We start from the raw sequence: 6,476 nt of genomic DNA on the forward strand, positions 1-6,476 counted from the left end.
GTGTAGTTCAAGCTTCCAAACCTGACCTGATGGCCAGGGGCGTAGCTTTCAATCTGCTCCAGATGGCCAAGCGAATTGGCCCGCAGTGCAAAGCCGCCGAATACAAAAATCTGTCCGGGGAGAAAAGTCTCACCCTGGACTGCATCGCTAACGATGATACAAGGAGCCATCATGCCTAACGGCGACGACACAGAGGAACTCTCAATGAAAGCACCAATGTCGGTGTCAAAACCGGCGGATCTCGGGTAGGGGGTCCCGAACTGTGCGTCTAGGTGGATGGTAATAGGAGGCAGGGGACACGAAGTTTTACCCAGGTTCGGGCCCTCTTGATGGAGGTAAAACCCTACGTCCTACTTGATCAATATTGATGATATGGGCAGTACAAGAGTAGATCTACCATGAGATCAGAGAGGCTAAACCCTAGAAGCTAGCCTATGGTATGATTGTATGTTATTGTTGTGTCCTACGGACTAAAACCCTCCGGTTTATATAGACACCGGAGAGGGCTAGGGTTACACAAGGTCGGTTACAAAGGAGGAGATATACATATCTGTATTGCCTAGCTTGCCTTCCACGCCAAGTAGAGTCCCATCCGGACATGAGACGAAGTCTTCAATCTTGTATCTTCATAGTCCAACAATCCGGCCAAAGGTTATAGTCCAGCTGTCTGGAGACCCCCTAATCCAAGACTCCCTCAGGTGCGGTGGTTGAGAGGATCTCATCCGCCAAAAGTGGGTTGCATGAAGCTTTTATGAGACTGCTAAAAGGCTTTGAGGTACGCAAAAAAAATTGACGGTACCGCACACGCTAGGTGTGCTCTATACAGATAGTAGCCCCTGAGACTCTGGTTGCTGTCCCGAGGCGGCAAACAGAGGATCATAGTCCCAGGTAATGATCGCGCTGCTTTCATGTGCAGGCAGCGGACGGTCCGGTGGCTGGCCGGACTGCTGAGTTTGTTAGACTAAGCCGGCAACTGGACGCGGCAGATGCCGACATTGCGCTTGTGAACAAGCGGCTTGACGAGGCACAAGGTATGTATTTTCGGGTGGTCGGCAAGTATTAAGAGGAGCATGATGCTAGTATCTATAATATGTTTTGACTGCAGATGGAGCTGCTGCCGTGGAGACCCTTCGGGTGGAACTTGCCTGAGCCAAGGAACAAGCCAGGAGAAGTGATGCGGCCGCCCTAAAGGCGGCCGAAGACTTAAGAGCCGAACAGGCTGCTCATCGCAAGAGCGAAGATGAAATAGGCAAGATGGTTGTTGAGCTGAAACATGCCGCCGGCCGATATGAGCTTCTTGAAAAGGAAAGCCAAGTGGGAGTGGCCGACCTAAAGAGAGCCGTGCAGGCAGCCAAGGAAACCCGTTCTAAAATTAGAGTAGAAGAGGAGGAGCTCCGTCAAGCCAGAGATATCACGGCTGGGAAGCCCTTTTTGTTGCGGACGAAGTTCGGAGATTCGAAGTATGCCCCTCTGGATCGATTATGGAGTGCTGCAGACGCGTATGCGGAGTTGGCAATGAGTGCTGCTGATGCGACTGCGTTTTTCAAAGATCAAGAAGATCATGAAGTAGAGAAGTTGTTCTGGTCGCAGTTCAGTGCTCCGACGCGTCTGCTGCTGTTAAATGAGCAGATGGCCGAGTGGGCTGAGCTCCATAGGTTGTCCGGGCTTGCCATGAGGTCTGTCGTGGATCATCTATGGCCGGAAGGACCAAAGCCGGATAGTTATTTTGGTTTAGTGCAACGATTCCTTGGTGCTGTGCAACATATCGATGCCGTAAAGAGGTCGGCGTGCATAGAGGGTGCGCGGATGGCTCTTGCCCGTGTTAAGACATACTGGGCAGAGATGGATGCCCCTGCTATTGCAACCCAGGGTCCGGCCGTAGGCCAGGTCTCGGCCGAGCACTATTTAGAAGAAGTCCTAGAAGGCGCTCGTTTAATAGAGGCTCAGTGCTCGAAGAGTATCATGTTCGAGTGACATGTATCTCCATTGTAAAAATAGTATGATTTGAATTATACAGGCTGTTTTTATTGCCTGAAGGTATTATGATGCCTCATGTGCGGCCGTTTATGTAAGTATATAACCTGAAAGTTTGCAGTCGTCGGCTTCAGCCCCCAGGCACATAATGCGGGGGTGTTCGGAAAAGCACATATTCACACTTGATCCAGCGTCTTGGTCAATGAAGGAGGTGATAGTGCGGCGAACAAGGCAATCGGACTATATTGCTTTAACACTTGCACTTAGCCATAGGAGTTTGACAGTGGGGCTACTATATAGCCCCTGGTACTTTCGCGCTTATCCGAATATGGTGCGCGTACATACATGACCGGGAAACTGGTCCTTCGTTAATGCAGAGGAATCGTGAAGATTCTGCTGAGTCCTCGAGTGGTTAACCAGTCTCGTGCTTTATCATGACAATCAGTTTTCGGCTTTCTCTACTGAGGTGCTCATCCAGATGAACCAGGGCACAATCACAGTAGTTCTCCCGGTGCCACCTTAGCCGATAGGGCGGAACGTAAGGTAGCAAAAAACGGGAGCCGGGCAAACCCAACATTTGACCAAATACATGATTCGGAGCTGATTCATATAAGGCCAAACTCGCGATGCCGAACACTCCCTAAGGTATTCGGACTTTACAACATATACCGGGCTGAGCAAAGCCCTTGATAATGAACCCTAAATTTCCAAGTATGTGCATCAGTCTATCGTGGCGAAAATGCCAATAACGTCAGCATCCCTCTCGGTTGTGCTAAGTATCCGGAGGGCGTGAAGCAACAAGAGACAGTGAGAAAGGTTTACACAGGGTCTTAATCTAGAAAGAAAGCTTTGAGCGGGGCCCTGCTGCACGTCTACGCCTGTGTCTCCATTGTGCCGTGTCCTGGAAGGGTGTAGCATGATTGTCATCTGCAAGAGAGAAAAAACCCAGGTGAAAGTCTACGTGCGGAAAATTGGTTATTTTTAATAGACTATTGAAATTCAATCTAAGTAAGGTCAAACCGAACTATAGTCCTTTTTACATGCGGGAAGCCCCTAGTGCCACCTATGGGGCTATATCCATCGGTCCAATCTCGGGTTTATCTGAACTATTACAGCGAGGGGTGCGCCGGACTCGTCTAGCCGTGTCCGCGGTCTTGACGATCGATCATTTATTCCGGTTGGAGGGGTCTTTCAGTGTTCGGCCGCGAAAGCCGCCGTACTTTCCTCCGCATGTAAGGAACGCTCTGAGTTTCCACTAACTATGATGATGCCACGTGGACCGGGCATCTTAAGCTTAAGATAAGCGTAATGCGGTATTGCATTAAAACGAGCGAAGGCTGTTCTTCCGCGTAGTGCTTGATAACCGCTTCGGAATGGAGCGATGTCGAAGGTTAATTCTTCGCTTCGGAAGTTGTCGAGAGAACCGAATACAACCTCTAGTACTATAGAGCCCGTGCAGCGGGCCTCTGGGCCTGGTACTACTCCTTTAAAGGTAGTATTGCTTTGGCTGATTCTTGTTGGGTCTATCCCCATTTTGCGGACTGTGTCTTGATATATCAGATTAAGACTACTGCCGCCATCCATAAGGACTCGGGTGAGATGGTATCCGTCAATTATTAGGTCTAGTACCAACGCAGCTGATCCTCCGTGCCGGATACTAGTCGGATGATCCCTGCGATCAAAAGTGATTGGGCAGGCCGAGCAAGGGTTGATCTTGGGGGTAACGGGCTCTACGGTGTATACGTTTCGGAGTGCGCGTGTGCTCCTCCTCTTCGTTACATGAATCATGTTCACTGTTTTGACTTCTGATGGGAATTTTTTCTATCCCCCAATGTTTTGTTGGTGAGGCTCATCCTCGTCTTCACTTGGTGTCTCCCTCCCCTTGTGTTTGGCATTTAGCTTGCCGGCCTGCTTAAAGACCCAGCATTCTCTGTTGGTGTGATTTGCAGGTTTATCGGAGGTGCCGTGAATCTGACATAATCTGTCCAGAATCTTGTTTAGGTTGGACGGTCCATCTCTGCTGCCTTTGAAAGGCTTTTTCCGTTGACCGGGTCGAGAGCCCCTTAATCTGGCGTTTACCGCCGTGTTATCCGGGCTGTCTTCTTTGCTTCGACGCTTGCTTTTATTGCGTCGTGGTTTTCCATTGCCATCCCTGACTTCAGATGTGCTTGGGTCGCTGGTGCCACTACGGGCTAGCCAACTATCCTTGCCCGCGCAAAAGCGGGTCATAAGGCTTGTTAGGGCCGCCATTGTCTTTGGTTTTTCCTGGCCGAGGTGTCTGGCAAGCCATTCATCCCGGACACTATGTTTGAAAGCCGCTAAGGCTTCGGCGTCCGGACAATCGACAATTTGATTCTTCTTAGTGAGGAATCTGTTCCAAAGCTTTTGGGCTGACTCTCCGGGTTGCTGAATTATGTGACTTAAATCGTCTGCATCCGGAGGTCGGACATAGGTCCCTTGAAAATTAGCCCTAAAAGCGTCTTCGAGCTCTTCCCAACTTCCAATTGAGTTTTCGGGGAGGCTTTTTAACCAGTGCCTAGCTGGTCCTTTCAACTTTAAGGGCAAGTATTTGATGGCGTGGAGATCATCTCCACGAGCCATGTGGATGTGAAGGATAAATTCCTCAATCCAGACCCCAGGGTCTGTTGTTCCGTCGTATGACTCTATGTTCACGGGTTTGGATCCTTCTGGGAATTCATGGTCCAGTACCTCGTCGGTGAAGCATAGGGGGTGCACGGCACCCCTGTATTTGGGTGTGTCTGGCGGTTGTAGTGTTCGGTTTTGATTCCAAACTATTATCCTGTCAGTATAGTCATTTGGGCGGCGATGATCCTTTGCCGGAACGCGCTTCCTAGGTCCGTAAAGGGACCTGGTCAAACCGGCTTTTTGTGTAGGTCCTCACGTAGGTCGTCTGCTGACTTCTGTACGTCATCGTTAGCCGCGCTGTCGCGACCACGGGATGGCCCGTCCGGTTGATCTGCCGTTTTATTTTCTGGCTGAGTGGGCTCTAAGGCCTCATCGTCGAATTCAGGCAACAGCTTGCGCTTTGGATAGCTTTTTGTGTGGCGATTACCACTGTACTTTTCTTCCGTGTCAAGCACTTTATTCCATCTGCTGTTGAGCGTATTCTGCGCGGTCTTAAGCCTTTGCTTCTGCTTCTTCAGGCTCCACACGGTTTCAATGAGCCTTTTATGAAGGTTCTCTTGTTCCAAGTGTCTTTCAGGGATGATGTGTGCATCGCCGTCCGAACTATTCAAGTCTCCGGAGACAGGTTGATGAGTTTTACCCTCGGGGTCGTCGTGACCGGACAGCGGCTCCGTACTATGTTCGCCATCTGCTGGTTCACCCTGCTCCACCGCTGGGTTCATGTGGTCATTGTCCCCTTTGGGTTCGACTGGGGGTTTACTCTTTCTTGCACTATTATCGTTGTTTTTGCTGGGGTGTGATTTGGAGCGGCTTACGATGTCGCTTTGGTTGCTTCTCGAGGGAATTGTCCTTCGCTGCTTCCTCCCGTTCCTCGTCATCATTTTCTTTGGGTGTATCCACCATGTATATATCATGTGATGAAGTGGCAGTCCAGCGCCCTGCGGGCGGTGGTTCCTGTTCGTCTCCCGCATCGTCGCCCATACCGTCGATGTCTTTGGAGCCGAAATCAAGCATGTCGGTTAAGTCGTCGACAGTGGCTATTAAGTGGGTGGTGGGTGGGGAACGAATTTCTTCATCGTCCGCTTCCCACTCGAGTCGAACACAGTTCGACCAAGGGCCTCCGGACAAGGAGAGAGAGGCATCCGTGGCCAGGGACGAATCCAAAGGTCCGGCAACACAGGTCTCGTAGGAGGTGAAGTCAGTATTCGGTTCTATCGCCGCTGAGTGTGCGGCCTCCGGGGCGGGGTCCATCCACCCGTCCTCGGATAGCGCGATCTGCTCCGGATCAAGGGCCGGAGTCGCCACAGGTGTGATCTCCCGAACACTCTCCGGTGGTAGAGCTAAGTCATGCCCGTCGTGACTGTCCGGCGCACCTGACGCGGGCTCGAATCCGTCGAAGATCAAGTTTCCACGGATGTCGGTAGTATAGTTCAAACTTCCAAACCTGACCTGATGGTCAGGGGCGTAGCTTTCGATCTGCTCCAGATGGCCAAGCGAGTTGGCCCACAGTGCGAAGCCGCCGGATACGAAGATCTGTCCGAGGAGAAAAACCTCACCCTGGATTGCATCATTGCCGATGATCCAATGAGCCATCAAGGCTTATGGTGACGACACAGTGGAACTCCCAATGAAAGCACCAATGTCGGTGTCAAAACTGGCGGATCTCGGGTAGGGGGTCCCGAACTGTGCGTCTAGGGCGGATGGTAACAGGAGGCGGGGGACACAATGTTTAACCAGGTTCGGGCCCTCTTGATGGAGGTAACACCCTACTTCCTGCTTGATTGATCTTGATGATATGAGTATTACAAGAGTTGATCTACCACGAGATCGGAGAGGCTAAACCCTAGAAGCTAGCC

This window comes from Triticum urartu, chromosome 6A, assembly GCF_056163025.1.
Source record: "Triticum urartu cultivar PI428250 chromosome 6A, HENAU_Tu73, whole genome shotgun sequence".
NCBI lineage: Eukaryota > Viridiplantae > Streptophyta > Magnoliopsida > Poales > Poaceae > Triticum > Triticum urartu.